We start from the raw sequence: 16,550 nt of genomic DNA on the forward strand, positions 1-16,550 counted from the left end.
AACGACATCGGAGGCAGCTTATGGTAGGGAAATGAACATTAAATTCTCTGGCAAAAGCTTCGAGCTGTCAGCATGCCAATTGCGCTCAATCACAAAACTTGTGACATTCTGTTGTGTGACAAAGTTGCACATTTTAAAGTGGCCTTTTCTTGTCCCCCAGCACAAGGTGCACCTGTGTAATGATCATGAGGTTTAATCAGCTTCTTGACATACCACACCTGTCAGGTGGATGGATTATCTTGACAAAGGAAAACCGCTCACAAAAGTTGGAGACAAATACGTTTTTGGAGCGTATTGAATATTTCTGGGATTTTTTTCTCCAGTTTATGAAACATGGGACCAACACTTTAAATGTTTCTTTAATATTTTTCTTCAGTGTGGATTGAACAATGCTTTCACTTACAATAGCAAACAGCACAAAATCACAACTATTCCAGCTATGTGACATGACTGCTACCTTTCAGTGAACCTGTTTGACCTAGCCATGTATGTTGTGAAAAAATTACATTGATTCCGGACGGGGGAAAAAAGTATTTAAAAAAGTAACTGCTGCTTTGGAGTTTGAATTGAATGCTGCTGAGTTGTCATGGAAACATTGAAGTTTCAACAACAGAGGGGTTCCAGAGCACAAACCCCATTAAACATTGATGTCAGGGATCATGGGCCCAGGAGGTGAGTGGCTTAGTGGAAGATTCCATGTGAAATCCCTCCCCCAGTCTTACTATTCCCCCCACCCCCGGAAAGGTAGGGATTTGAACCGACCCTTATTTACCCCTAACTAACCTCAGTATGAGTACATACACAGCTAATACAGGGAATAAATTAGCTGGATTTCTATGTAAAGATTTCTTCATAAACCTTTCAGTGGCCTCTATCACTCTTGTTATCAATAGTGACTTATGACTGGAGTAGCTGACTAATAGGAACTTGGAGTGCAGTGTGGCTGATATATCTGAACATTGGGTACTTGGACACACGCAAACGTACATGCACACACTCACGCGGCCGGGCCAAGGAGCTGTCAGCCATCATTGTACAATTTAGATCCTGACAGATCCAGAGTTTCAAATTGAGATAAGAATTGTATTTCATCCAAGGTAATTTATCCTTTCTTTCTCTCTCTCCGCCAAGAGAATGTCTGTTCACACCTGAGAGAATCAACCTCTCACTCAGGGCAGACTCAACTGGAGGGAAGGGAGGGAGTGAAGGGAGGAGAGGGAGAAGGACAGCGAGGATGTGAAGAGAAAGAAAGAGAAAGAAAGGGGGATACTGGAGACAGAGAGAGAAAGAGAGGGAGTTAGCTGCTCTCTAAATCTTCTCAGGTGTGATGCAATGAGATCGAGTGAGAGTGGATTTGTGGAGGTGTGAAGAAAGATTGGGAGGGTAAGGATGGAGGGAACAGGGGGTAGAGAGAGAGACAGAGAGCGACAGAGACAGAGACTGAGATTGAGACAGAGAAAGGGAGAGAGAGAAAAGAAGAAATAAATGTGGCATGTTTCTCGCATGACTGAACACATGACAGTCAGAACAAAGAAAGAGAATGAGACAGACAGTGAGTTTGACCCAGAGACAAAACATAGACAAAAAGTCTAATTCTGTCTGTCCAATAATCCTACGCCACGCCAAGGCCCAGAGGGGATCGAGGGGAGATTTCCTTACCTCCGAGTTCATTAGCACCGCTAAAAGCATCACCTCAGTCACCCAGATTTGTAGTTACCGTGGCAACCTGCTCAGCAACACAAACACAGGTGTGGTGCTGAGTGAAGATGCCCCTGGGGGGGGGGGGAGAGGGAGGAGAGCGTAGAGAGCGTGGAGGCTTACCTCCAAGTTCATTAGAGGAGGAGAGAGAGTGAGGCGGTTGAGAGGAGGAAGGGAGGGACAGGTGGGTAAGAGGGGATAGAGGGTGGGTGGGGGGGGCTGGTGAGAGGCGAGAGTAGGAATGGCAGGTGGAAAGGTGAGAGTAGGGTGGCTGGAGGAGGTGGGCGAGAGGGGAAAAAGAGGGGAAAGAGAGGGGGAGAGAGAGGGTGAGGCTGACGAGAGTTCTGTCAACACCTGTCCTCTGAGGTGTCTGTCTGACAGTCTCTCGTCTTCACCTGGCCACAGTTCACCTCATGTTTAGGCTTCCTTAAATTATCCCCAAACAAACAAGGGAATTAGAGCTCTCAGAGGGGAGTAAGAGGGGTAAGGGTGGTCTGAGAAGGGTAAGGGTGGTCTCTGGGATTATTAGTGGGGCTTGAGAAGCAAGAGTCCCCTCTGAAATATTTGTAATACTTCTTATTCTTATTATTTGGAATGCTACTCCTCTTACACCCACCATTGACAGGACCAGTGCACTTGTATACAACTTTTGATATATTTTAGACTTTTTAAACTACTAAGCTTTCATGGGATTTCTTCAACATTCTAAACGTCCCATTGTGACATCATCAACTCCCACACCTCCAACATTTCCACATCATCAACTCCCAGACTTCCAACATTGCGAGCTCTTGTTCATCCGACCTTGAGTTTCTGATGCTAAAATGCCAACACCACTATACGCAAAAGGAATTCACTTGTGGTATTATCACAGCTGTGTACATACCGCCACAAGCAAACACCAGGGCGGCACTCAGAAAACTGTACAAGACTATTAGCCAGCAAGAATCCCCTCACCTGGTAGCAGTCTTTGCTGTCGCGGATGACTTTAAAGAGATTGGTGGGGCGAAGGCTTAAGATGGTGTGAACGATGCCAAATGGGTGTCAACAAAGAAGGGCTCTCCAATAGTAGTACCAAAACATTCAAAGGCTATTTTATAAAAAGTGAGTTTATGAGTTTATCAACTTTCAAAGCAAATGTACTTTCCCATTGTTCCTCAACTGTAGTGTATGATATTCCATTTGGAAGATGTGAGTCTTTATTCAATGTAAAAAATAAATAAAAATCAAATATTGCGACATAACACCGATTTTGAGCCGGTCGGTCACAAATGATAGTCCCACTAAGCTCAAACCAGATGGGAAGGCGTATCGCTGCAAAATGCTATGGTAGCCATACTGGTTAAGTGTTCACCTACTCTACGTCTCACAAAGCCGTGGCGGTCGGAATCAGAAATCTCAAATTTATCAGACCAAAGGACTGATCAGACCGAAGGACAGATTCCCACCAGTCTAATGTCCATTGCTCGTGTTTCTAAGCCCAAGCAAGTTTCTTCTTATTATTGGTGTCCTTCAGTAGTGGTTTCTTTGCAGAGATTCGACCATGAAGGCGCAATTCACGCTGTCTCCTCTGAACAGTTGATGTTGAGATGTGCCTGTTAGATGTGCCCATTCTGAGGTGCAGTTAACTCCTCTGAAGCAGAGGTAACTCTCGGTCTTCCTTTCCTGTGGCGGTCCTCAAGAGAGCCAGTTTCATCACAGCGTTTGATGGTTTTTGCGACTGCACTTGAAGTAACTTTCAAAGTTCTTGAAATTTTCCGCATTGACTGACCTTCATGTCTTAAATGAAATTATGGACTGTCGTTTCTCTTTGCTTATTTGAACTGTTCTTGACATAAGATATCCCTCTAGTGGTGTGGGGGCTGGGCTTTGGCAAAGTGGGTGGGGTTATATCCTTCCTGTTTGGCCCTGTCCGGGGGTGTCCTCGGATGGGGCCACAGTGTCTCCTGACCCCTCCTGTCTCAGCCTCCAGTATTTATGCTGCAGTAATTTATGTGTCAGGGGGCTAGGGTCAGTTTGTTATATCTGGAGTACTTCTCCTGTCCTATTCAGTGTCCTGTGTGAATTTAAGTGTGCTTTCTCTAATTCTCTTTCTCTCATTCTTTCTCTCTCTCGGAGGACCTGAGCCCTAGGACCATGCCTCAGGACCACCTGACATGATGACTCCTTGCTGTCCCCAGTCCACCTGGCCGTGCTGCTGCTCCAGTTTCAACTGTTCTGCCTTATTATTATTGGACCATGCTGGTCATTTAAGAACATTTGAACATCTTGGCTATGTTCTGTTATAATCTCCACCCGGCACAGCCAGAAGAGGACTGGCCACCCCACATAGCCTGGTTCCTCTCTAGGTTTCTTCCTAGGTTTTGGCCTTTCTAGGGAGTTTTTCCTAGCCGCCGTGCTTCTACACCTGCATTGCTTGCTGTTTGGAGTTTTAGGCTGGGTTTCTGTACAGCACTTTGAGATGTCAGCTGATGTATGAAGGGCTATATAAAATAAATTTGATTTGATTTGATAATATGGACTTGGTCTTTTACCAAATAGGGCTATCTTCTGTATACCACCCCTACCTTGTCACAACACAACTGATTGTCTCAAACGCATTAAGAAGGAAAGAAATTCCACAAAATAACTTTTAACAAGGCACATCTGTTAATTTAAATGCATTCCAGGTCTTGGGTGTGACGCTACAAGCTTGGCACACCTATATTTTGGGGGTTTCTCCCATTCTTCTCTGAAGATCCTCTCAAGCTCTGTCCAGTTGGATGGGGAGCGTCGCTGCACAGCTATTTTCATGTCTCTCCAGAGGTGTTCGATCGGGTTAAAGTCTGGGCTCTGGCTGGTTCACTCAAGGACATGCAGAGACTTTTCATTGTCCTGTTGGAAGATGAACCCTTTCCCCAGTCTGAGGTCCTGAGAGCTCTGGAGGAGGCTGCTGAAAACATCCCCACAGCATGATGCTGCCACCACCATTTTTCTTTAACTAGGCAAGTCAGTTAAGAACATATTCTTATTTACAAAGACGGCCTACCACGGCCAAACCCGGACGAAGCTGGGACAATTGTGCCCCGCACTATGGGACTCCCAATCAATTCCCTACCTTGCTTCACTATACGGATGGTATTGGCCAGATATGAGCGGTGCCTGCATTCAGGCCAAAGAGTTCAATCTTGGTTTCATCAGACCAGAGAATCTGGTTTCTCTTGGTCTGAGAATCCTTTAGGTACCTTTTTGCAAACTTCAAGCAGGTAGTAATGTACCTTTTACTGAGGAGTGGCTTCCGTCTGGCCACTCTACCATAAAGGCCTGATTGGTGGAGTGCTGCAGGCATGGTTTTCCTTCTGGAAGGTTCTTCCATCTCCACTGAGGAACTCTGGAGCTCTATCAGATTGGCCATTGGGTTCTTGGTCACCTCCCTGACCAAGGCCCTTCTCCCCGATTGCTCAGTTTGGCCGGGTGGACAGCTCTAGAAAGAGTCTTGGTGGTTCAAACTTCTTGTATTTAAGAATGTTGGAGGCCACTGTATTCTTGGGCACCTTCAATGCTGCAGACATTTTTTGTTACCCTTCCCCAGATATGTGCCTCCACACAATCCTGTCTCGGTGCTCTATGGACAATTCCTTCAAATTCATGGCTTGGTTTTTGCTCTGACATGCACTGTCCACTGGGGGACCTTATATGGATAGGTGTGTGCCTTTCCACATAATGTCCAATCAATTGAATTAATTCCAATCAAGTTGTAGAAACATCTCAAGGATTATCAATGGAAACAGGATGAATCTGAGCTCTATTTTGTTGTTTCAGAGCAAAGGGCCTGAATACTTATGTAAATAATTTGTAAACATTTGCAAAAAGATTTAAAAAACCTGTTTTGCTTTGTGATTACAGGGTATTATGTGTAGATTGATAAGAAAAATATATATAATTTAATCAATTTCAGAATAAGGCTGTAACGTAACAAAATGTGGAAAAAGTGAAGGGGTCTGAATACTTTCTGAATGCACATTCATGCTACACACACACACACACACACACACACACCACTTGATGTCTGTCACAAATGTACTTCATGTAAATGTAGCATTTCACTGCACGCACTATAACACCTGTAAATCTGTGTACCTGACAAATACACTTGTATTTGATTTGAGGTGTGCTGAGAGACTGATATCTGAGAGCTGATACATACTAGTATGAAGCCAATCAGACAGACATCAAACGAGACCGACAGACTGAGAATTGTCAGTCAGACAGAAGTTTTAAAAGGATTCAGTGCTAGTCAGTGATCCTGTAGGGTCCTAAGCTACTCTGTGTGAGCTACTCAGGAAGACTGCTGTGTATCTTATTACAGGGCCAATATGGAGTCCATTAACTGTGTGTGTGGCGTGCTAATCCCCACACCGTATCAGTAAACGAGCTTTGTTTGTTATGGCTAACTGGCTAAGCTAACTATTCTAGAGCTAGCAGCCTAGCCGCGGTGTAAACCACCCAGGCCGGGAGATACGGAGTGATTCATTGTTTGCTTTGGTTCATGCTGGATTAGTTCAAAGGTTATTTTTCCTTCTCAACTTTCCTGAGTTCTGATTGCAGAACCTTTCTACAACAGAACAATAGGAATCCCCTGTTTATTGGTGGAACAGGCAGGTGTTTAGGAGACGAGGTAAGAGAATCCTGAAGATAAATGCCACCTGGGATTAACTCATCACCCTAGCTTTGAGCTGACCTGGAAACATAGCTCTTAGTTCACTGAACGACAGCAAGGAACGGAGAAGGGTGAGAGGTAGAGAGAGAAAGAGAGAGATGCTCTTTGTTCACTGTGGCAACCTCATCAGAAATGCAATAAAGAAAGAAGGATAGAAGTGAACATTGGAGACGGCAGTTAGAGAGAGAGTGTGTGTGGTCAGGTCACCCTTCCAAGTTTTTTCTTATCCTAGTAGTCACAACATCACACCACACTACACCAGAACAGTTACTGGGGTGACTGGTGCCCAGTCAGACAGACAGAGGCCAATAGCAATGGGACTCAATGTTTTGGATCATTCTGGAAAAACTCCCTCAAATAGATAGGGCCAACCGCCGTCGCACACACACACACGCATGCTAGGGCTGTGACGGTCATGGAATTTTGGATGACGGTCCTGACTGCATGAGCTGCCATAGAAATTGTATGAATAGAACTTGCATCCCCATTCAAGTCAATGATGGCATAGCGGGTGGACTAGAGGTCATTTCGAGTGTACCCCGTAGGAGCAAAAGCAGGAAGTAAAATATGTGCTAAAATATGGGCTGTGATTGGTTGATTGAACTCAACTGATATTACAAAAATACATTCCATTGCATGAGCCACATCAGTTAAACATCATTTGAATTGAACATTTTACATTACCATGGAAATGATTGCATCACAATACCAGGCAGTCATTGCACGTGTACCCATGAGTTTACCAGACAAATTGCCAGGGTTAAGGGTGGTTTACAGTTGGTCTATTGACATGTCTGTAGCCAGTTGTCGTGGTGACATCATGAACATTCTATTGTCATTCGACATCAAACTTGTAGTTGTCATTATGAAAAAGTAAAAACACAAAGCGACAGACTCTGCATGACATTAGCAGCCTGGGGCTGGATTCACAAAACATTACTTGCAAAAAAAACATGTTTCTTAAGGGGGAAAAAATAAGTTCATAAGATAGTAAGTGTAATTCCTCAAAATGTTCTTAGGGAATTCATTGTTTTCTTAGGAACTTCGTAAATATCTTATTATGTGGCGTTGACATTAGTGACGTGCTTGAAACCAATAAATGAGCCTATTTGACAGGGATGATAGGATTTGGCCCACTATAATAAAATGTTGAGATTTCCATTTAATTACATTTATTTATCTCCTTTAAGTCTCAAGATTATAATTTTTTTTGGCCCACAAACACTTCATGTAGAAAAATAAACGTAATTTTTTCACACAATATAACCATCGGACTTGCTATATAAAAACAAAAATGGATAACCAAGGAAAGCGCAATAGAAACTTAAGAAAACAAGAGCTTGAAGTGATGATGGAGGAAATAGCAGACTGGAAAAGGTTGCTGTTGGGGACACTCAAAGACTGCGGGGTCACTGTCGACCGAGACCAAGAAGAGAGGATGGGCAAGAGTGGCCGAGTCTGTCTCTGCCGTTGGGGTATGATGACAAGGGACAGTGATGCTGCTGTGGTCTGACATTAAGTCGGCTGCTAAGAAGAAGAGAGCTGAGAGACCATTCATGTGGACCAGCTGAAGGAGAAGGTGTTGTCCCTGATAGGAGAGATGGCGGTAGTGGGACTGCGCGACCAGTAAGTTAGGTAGCAACGTTAGCTAGCTAACGCGTAGCAACATTATAGCCAACATAGCTAACAATGTTAACATTATCTAAGTTAGAACTTATCAAAGAAGAACTTGGTTAACGCAACCTATTTAACACAATGTATTGTTAATTACTAGCTAGCAAGATAATGCATGTTTAATTCGTTTTCTTGCTATATTTAAATGTCCGGAAGCCACATGTGTCTGTGGCCGTGGTGCAAGAAAACATTAATGGGTACAAAAGTATCAATTTGTCACAAGACAAGGGTTTAGCTCTCCTAAAGTTAAGTACATTTCCAAGAAGAAATCCTTAACATTATTTTCAAGCATCCCATTTCTTTTATCTTAGGAAGAAACTAAGACAAAACGAATACTAGCTAGCAGGCTAGGTAGTTCAAATAATGACCAGAGTGAGTATAGCTGACATCATCTTAAATTTAGTTACTTTTTATTCATTATTACAGGAAAAGATACCACATCAACTTCATTATTTACAAGGTAATGATGGCGAGTTGACAGAAAATAGGTTTTGGTTGTGAGTGCGCCGAAATAAAAGTAGGTAATTCTGTCTGAGAATTTTAGAACTCCTGCAGCTCTCGTCACAGATGGATTTGGACTTGTTGCTGTAGCAGCCCAGTAACCACGACAACGGATGTTGCGACAGTCACAGACACATTCACTTTTTTTAATGTCTGTGCAGCATTCCACCAGAGTAAACATTAAATGTAGTCTTGATCTGCTACACCTGTCACAGTCTAAGTATAAACCGGCGTTTAGATGTTCCGAGGCTGTACTATTCATAAAATGTCTATGTCTGCTGCTGCTGCATTGTGGTTATTTTGTTTTTTTTAAATAAAATGTATTCCGGTTATGACACACTCACTCCGCCAGGTCACGGTGGCACGCTGGAACAATGGCATCACAGTGTTTCCTGAATGTTGGGGTGGAGTTGGAGGATGCGGTGATGTCATCGCTACAGAACCTTCTTACATCATCTTCTCCCAGCTCCATTAGTGACTAATGACCGTGTGGTGCTGGAGCAGGGAGGGGCAGCAGGCAGGTAGTGAATGGCCCTTTAATATCAAAAAAATACATGCACATGCACACGCATGGACATACCCACGGCATGCGACACGCACACTCACACACACACACACACACACACACACACACACACACACACACACACACACACACACACACACACACACACACACACACACACACACACACACACACATGGTTCCAGTACTTTGCACCACTCAATTATATATATATTTTTTAATAGAGTTGAATTCCCTGTGGTTTTATGAGTTTATAAAGGACATGAAATGTGCTGTGAGGGATGGGAGAGTCCATTATAGCCACACACACATACCCGCATGCACACCAGCACACCATGGACGCACGCACGCACACACCTACCCCTCCTGAGGGGAGACAGAGGAGAAGTCCAAAACCCCCTCAGTGCAACGGCCGGGGTCCTGAATGGGCCGGCCAACCAAAACGCCACCCTGGGTTGAGAAACAAAGCATCAAGACGTAAAAGTGTGTGTGTGTGTGTGTGTTGGGAGGGAGGGAGGGAGGGAGGGAGGGACGTTTCACCACATTAGACAGAGGAATCTGATGAGAGCTTTCATGGTTTATGAACAACAGCAGACATACCTCTGAGAGGAGGAGATGCCAAAATACAACATCCTGCTAGAACGATGCAGAAAGAGTTAGGGATGGGGGGAGAGAGATAGAGAGATAGAGGGGGGTAGCTCCGTTTGTAGAGCTTACAACGCCAGGCTTATGGGTTTGTTTCCCACGGGGGACCAATATGAAAAATGGATGCACTCACTACTGTAAGTCGCTCTGGATAAGAGCGTCTGCTAAATGACTAAAATGTCAAATGTAAATGTAAAGAGAAAGAAAGAGAGAAGGTCAAAAGAAAGGCTGAAGAGGAGGGGGGGGGCAGTGTGCGTATTGTCCAAATAAGTGTTCTGGGGGAAGACCAGCTTCTTAGATTTCATAGGGTCAGAGGTTCAATATGTCTGTCAGTTTGAGTGTCTGTCTGAATCCATCCCTCCTTGCATATCTCTCTGTCTGTTTGTCTCTCCACTCGTCTTTCTCACTCCCTGCCAGCCCACACTCAGTCCCTTATTCAAACGCTAACTCTCCCATGCCTCTTTCATTCTAATGCTCTATCCCTCCATCTCTTCATCTGTCTCTCAGACAATTCTCCTTCAGTCAGTCAAATTACACTTCTCACCAGTCAGTCTCGATGTCTGACTCTATATGCTTGGTGTAACTCCAATTTAGCTCGTATAACCGTTCCCACACCCTGCCCCTGATTCACCCGTCTCTCTAGTAAACCATTAGGATTTACTGGCCGACCCCTGACCTTTGACTGCGGTCGTGGCCTGGGCTTTCATTAGGAATAAATCATAAACACCTGAACAGGCGACCCGGGCTCAGAGGAGGGTGTGTCTATGTGTATGTATGTCCGGTCATGTGGTACTCATTTCAGGTCACAGTGGTGTGTAAATCAGGTTAAACCAGTGCTCACGACCTCTCTAACCTCTGGGCTCACAACGCATATAAAACATCCACGGTATTTACCACAAATCTGTGGTAGTGTTTGTGTGTGTGTGTGTGTGTGTGTGTGTGTGTGTGTGTGTGTGTGTGTGTGTGTGTGTGTGTGTGTGTGTGTGTGTGTGTGTGTGTGTGTGTGTGTGTGTGTTTTGTGAATATGTCATACATTCACCAAAAACATCCAAAAAAGTAAGGCTGAAAATAGTAAAAAGCAGGCATGGCTCCAGCAGTTAGAATATATGACTTTTGAACGCATCATGGAACATTGTAAGAAGTTTGCTACAGTACGGGAAGTGAGCTATAATTATAGGCAGTGGTTGATGAGGATCCCATTTACAGCAAACAGGTTACAGTCATACAGTTTAGCAGCACCAGAGAGAGAAAGAGAGAGAGAGAGAGAGATATATAACATTGGAGTCCAGTGGTACTACAGATCATGTTTCACAGGACTTCAGTCTAATGATGAGTGACTAGAAGCAATCACAAGACTGATAACGTCCCCTGCTCCTTTCTCTCATAGTTCCCATCGTTCTTTCTTTGATCTCCCTAACCATTTTCATCGTCTTCCTATCAACCCCTCCATCCTTGTCCTCCCGCTCTCTCCTCCCCTTCTTTCCTCACCCTGTCCCCTCTCCTCACCCCCTCTTCTCACTCTCTCCCATCTCCTATTCTCTTCTCTCCTCTCCCTACACCTCTCTGCCTTCCCCTCTCTTCACCCTCTACCCAGTCCTCACCCCTCCTCTCTCTCCTCACCCTCCCTCTCCAATGATGAGAGAGGTGCCACAGACTCAGGGAGGGAATGGAAGGGAGGAGAGGGGAGGGGAGGAGCCCTGCCCGTTGATTAAGCCACAGGGTTGGCACACTGACATGGACAGGAGGTGAAGGGAGGTCACCATATTTACACCATGCTCCCCCCACCTCTAATTAATAGTAGAGCGGTCCTGGTTATTATGGTATGCTGCATCCCCTCCCTCCCATACAAGCAGATCAGGTGTCGACAGACAGGCAGGGAAAGTGTCAGGAGGAGAACATTTAGACAACACAGAACATGAAACCTGATATCACTTTGAGACGTGTTTGTGTGTGTGTTTGTGTGTGTGTTTGCGCTGGGCATAAAGGTGTCTTTGTTAAAGTATGACCCACTTCAGTCTTCAGTAAGAGGTTTAGCCTGGGGGAGTGTGTAGGCAACACTGAAGCCTTCTCTGTTCACACATGCATGAAAACACGCACATACACACACACCTTTTTGAAGAGCAATGCTAGGGAATAGAAGCATCCATATGAAATTAAACTTGAATATCCTCTGAGCAGAGTCGTGCGTGCATGCGTGTTGTGCGTGCATGCGTACGTGTGCGCATGTGTACGTGCGCACGTGTTGTTACCAAAAGGTGAGCATGGGTAGAAAGGGGTGGACCTTCCCGTAGAGTTCAATAGTAGAGGCCTGGTAGAACTTCACACTCTTGGCCAGACCACACATCTTTGTAGCTTACAGCAGACGCCGAGCACCAACACCATCCACGTTAGAGTGTTAGTGGAGATCTGACAGAAAGAATGAGAGAAAAAGTTCACATCAATACAAATGGAAGACATACTAGTGTTAACGTGTTGTTCTGATGCGCTTCAAAGGACCAAGAAGTTCAACTTTTAGGCGGTATGTAGTCTGGAGAGTGTGTGTCTCTTTCCCTGTGTGTGTGACCAGGCCCTTTGAGGACAAGACCACATTTAACCTTGTAAAGCCAAGCTGGTCGTGGTCGACACTCCTGGACTGTGCGGTAGGAGCGCTGTCTGCACAGCGGAAATGTGTTCACACACACACACGCACACACGCACACGCACATACACAGCCATGTACTGTACATACACACACACTCTGCACAGCGGAAACATGCCAACAGTTTACTGCTTCCCCCCTATTGCTACAGGGTTCTAGGATAAAGACCCACTATTTAACATGATAGAGAACAGAGGGGCTCTTTTCGGCTCCCTCACACACACACGCAAACACACATATAGGTTGGTTTCGATCACCTTCGATAAAACTCCTCCATTCGAGCTCAGCCTGATCAACCTTGACACTCCACTCTTTTTGTTGAAGTTTTCATTAACAGTGCCCACTACACTCACACTCACACACACGTACTACTGGCATTGGGTGGTATTCGTCTACACACATATTTGCACACACTGCCTAGTCAAGAAGTGCTTTCTCCCACTGAGCTGTCAGGAGTTGTTGAGTGAAACAAGTCCCTAAACTACCAGGCTACTACACCAAGCAGAGCAGAGGGGGGAGAGGCCTGGACAGCATCCTAAATGGCATCCTTTTCCCTATATAGTGCACTCTGGGCCCTAGAAAGCCCTATGGGCCCTGGTCAAAAGTAGTGCACTATAAGGAAATAAGGTGCCATTTGGAACACAATCCTTGGCTGTGTTTCTCTGGCTCCAAATGGAACTATAGGCCTAACAGACCCACAATGCCCTCTTTCATGTGAGGCCACTACCTTAAAAAACGAGTGCCAGCTCTTATAGACAATTCTACCCCTCACCTTTTTCTCTCCCCTTGTTTTTTTCTTGTCCTCTTCCTCTCCCGTCTCACTTTTTTACCCTCACTCCTGTCCTTCATCTTCCTGCCTCCTCCTCTTCGCCCTGTCACGTTTACTCCCTTCGGTTCTTTCCCCAGGCGTCATTGTTTCTGTTTTTGATTTTCATGTCTGTACTGCTACTCGTGTTTGCTTTATTGTTCGATGTTTCGTTTATTATTAAACTCATCACCTGCACTTGCTCTCCGACTCCCAGCATATACGTTACAGAATACTCACTCTGTTTCTGTTTCAAGTAGTCGTGTTTCTTGTTTTGATAGTTTATTCATTAAATTCACTCCCTGTACTTGCTTCCCGATTATGAGTGTACACGTTACACCCCCTCCTACTCCCTCTTCTGTGTAGCCCTAGCTTTTGTCACTCCTCCCCCTTTCTTGCCTCTCACAGACCTTAATGTGCTACCTCCCTTACTTACCTCCCTGTGTGTGTGAGCCTGTCCATTCCTCTTGTTTTCATTTCGCAGAAGAGGTATGCAGAAGGAACACACACACACACAGACCATGGTATAAAAAAAAGCTGAGAAGGGCAGGGTCCAGGACTTTTTGACATCTTAAAATCAAACAAATTGTCTTAATGCCTCCACTCGCTGTCATTATTAAGTAAGGTAGGGCCGTGGTGCTGACGGCTTAGAGGCCAGACATTTCTGTATGTGCGTGGGTAGCTGCATGGCCGCGTGTGTGTCTCTGGCCGGGCCTCTCGCTCTTTCCAGCCCCCTGATATTGTTCTAGGTCCAGGCACCCAGCCAAGCTCTGTCATCATTGGGGGTCCACCGGCCGCCAAGCAAATATTGAGACATAGAAAAAAAAGAGGTAACTGTTTAAAAGGTTTCTAAATGTACAGAATACGTGCAGACCCGGGGTTTGGGATACACACACAGACACAAGTTAACATACGCGTACGTGTACTGCCTATTGGAATCAAAGCTCTTGAGCAAGGACTAACTGTGTGACTTGACAGATATGAATTATCTTCATACTGTTATACTTTCCCTCCACATACCTCCACAGTGTACGTTTTACCCTGCTACATAGAACACATCCAGCAACCCAATATAGGCCCCGAGGCCAAATACTCTCTATATGAACCATCTAGAACTAGAAGAACACCTTAGAGGCTGCTTCCCTATATGCATAGACTTGAAATCACTGGCCACTTTAATAATGGAACACTAGTCACTTTAATAATGGAACACTAGTCACTTTAATAATGTTTGCATATTTTTGCTTTATTCATCTCATATGTACAGTTGAAGTCAGAAGTTTACATACACTTAGGTTGGAGTCAATAAAACTAGTTTTTCAACCACTCCACAAATATCTTGTTAACAAATTATAGTTCTGGCAAGTCGGTTAGGACATGTACTTTGTGCATGACACAAGTAATTTTTACAACAATTGTTTACAGACAGATTAATTCACTTATAATTCACTGTATCACAATTACAGTGGGTCAGAAGTTTACATACACTAAGTTGACTGTGCCTTTAAACAGCTTGGAAAATTCCAGAAAATTATTTCATGGCTTTAGAAGCTTCTGATCGGCTAATTTAAATAATTTGACTCAATTGGTGGTGTACCCGTGGATGTATTTCAAGGCCTACCTTCAAACACAGTGCCTCTTTGCTTGACATCATGGGTAAATCAAAAGAAATCAGCCAAGACCACAGAAAACAATTGTAGACATCCACAAGTCTGGTTCATCCTTAGGAGCAATTTCCAAATGTTTGAAGGTACCATGTTCATCTGTACAAACAATAGTACGCAAGTATAAACACCATGGGACCATGCAGCCATCATACCGTTCAGGAAGGAGATGCGTTCTGTCTCCTACAGATGAAGTACTTTGGTGCGAAAAGTGCAAATCAATCCCAGAACAACAGCAAAGAATCTTGTGAAGATGCTGGAGGAAACAGGTACACAAGTATCTATATCCACAGTAAAACGAGTCCTATATCGACATAACCTGAAAGCCCACTCAGCAAGGAAGAAACCACTGCTCCAAAACCGCCATAAAAAAAGCCAGACTACGGTTTGCAACTGCACGTGGAGAAGTGTCCTCTGGTCTGATGAAACAAAAATAGAACTGTTTGTCCATAATGACCATCGTTATGTTTGGAGGAAAAAGGGGGATGCTTGCAAGCCGAAGAATACCATCCCACCCATGAAGCACGGGGGTGGCAGCATCATGTTGTGGGGGTGCTTTGCTGCATTAGGGACTGGTGCACTTCACAAAATAGATGGCATAATGAGGACAGAAAATGATGTGGATATATTGAAGCAGCATTTCAAGACATCGGTCAGGAAGGTAAAGCTTGGTCGCAAATGGGACTTCTAAATGGACAATGACAAGCATACTTTCAAAGTTGTGGCAAAATGGCTTAAGGACAACAAAGTCAAGGTATTGGAGTGGCCATCACAAAGCCCTGACCTCAATCCCATAGAAAATTTGTGGGCAGAACTGAAAAAGTGTGTGCGAGCAAGGAGGCCTACAAAACTGACTCAGTTACACCAGCTCTGTAAGGAGGAATGGGCTGAAATTCACCCAACTTATTGTGGGAAGCTTATGGAAGGCTACCCGGAACGTTTGACCCAAGTTAAACAATTTAAAGGCAATCCAACCAAATACTAATTGAGTGTATGTAAACTTCTTACTTACTGGGAATGTGGTAAAAGAAATAAAGGTTGAAGTAAATAATTCTCTCTACTATTATTCTGACATTTCACATTCTTAAAATAAAGTGGTGATCCTAACTGACCTAAGACAGGGAATTTTTATTTGGATTAAATGTCAGGAATTGTGAAAAACTGAGTTTAAATGTGGCATGTGGCTAAGGTGTATGTAAACTTCTGACTTCAACTGTATATACTATATACTCTTCTACTGTGCCACTTAGTCTATGCTACTCCGACATTGCTTATCCTAATATTTATATATTCCTTATTCTATTATTTTATTTTATTTATTTTGTGTGTGTTGGGTGTATTGTTAGATATTACAGCACTGTTGGAGCTAGAAACAAGCACTACACCCGCAGTAACATCTGCTGAACGTGTGTATGTGACAAATAACATTTGATTTGATTTGATTTAGAGCTGTAAAATGCGCGCACACACACACACACACACACACACACACACACACACACACACACACACACACACACACATGCACACTACTCTTTGATGAGCAGTGGTCCTGTGAAGTCTATAACAGTTAGATATAGTGGTATTGTTGGACTTCCTCTTTCCCCACAGGGACAAATGGGTCAGGCATGAGGTCACACACAGTAGCGTTGATGTAAGCAGTCCTCAGGCTTATGAACAGCAAACTGCCAGATATTGGAG

The 16,550-nt window shown here is 44.2% G+C and overlaps 1 long non-coding RNA gene across 4 annotated transcripts; it reads right to left on the reverse strand.

Annotated features, from left to right (window-relative positions):
- Nucleotides 1–8,484: 8,484 nt before the first annotated feature.
- Nucleotides 8,485–13,527, reverse strand: LOC135555095 (uncharacterized). 4 transcript variants are annotated; one of them, XR_010457820.1, is made up of 4 exons: nucleotides 13,153–13,527; nucleotides 11,992–12,148; nucleotides 9,459–9,547; nucleotides 8,485–9,067 (listed from the first exon to the last, which is right to left on the reverse strand). It is a non-coding gene; the product is annotated as an uncharacterized LOC135555095 (long non-coding RNA). The 4 variants fall into 4 exon arrangements; XR_010457821.1 differs by having other exon boundaries at nucleotides 8,485–9,106; XR_010457822.1 differs by having other exon boundaries at nucleotides 8,485–9,547; nucleotides 13,426–13,527.
- Between the last annotated feature and the right edge of the window lie 3,023 nt (nucleotides 13,528–16,550).

Source organism: Oncorhynchus masou, chromosome 15 (assembly GCF_036934945.1).
Source record: "Oncorhynchus masou masou isolate Uvic2021 chromosome 15, UVic_Omas_1.1, whole genome shotgun sequence".
In the NCBI taxonomy this organism is placed as follows: domain Eukaryota; kingdom Metazoa; phylum Chordata; class Actinopteri; order Salmoniformes; family Salmonidae; genus Oncorhynchus; species Oncorhynchus masou.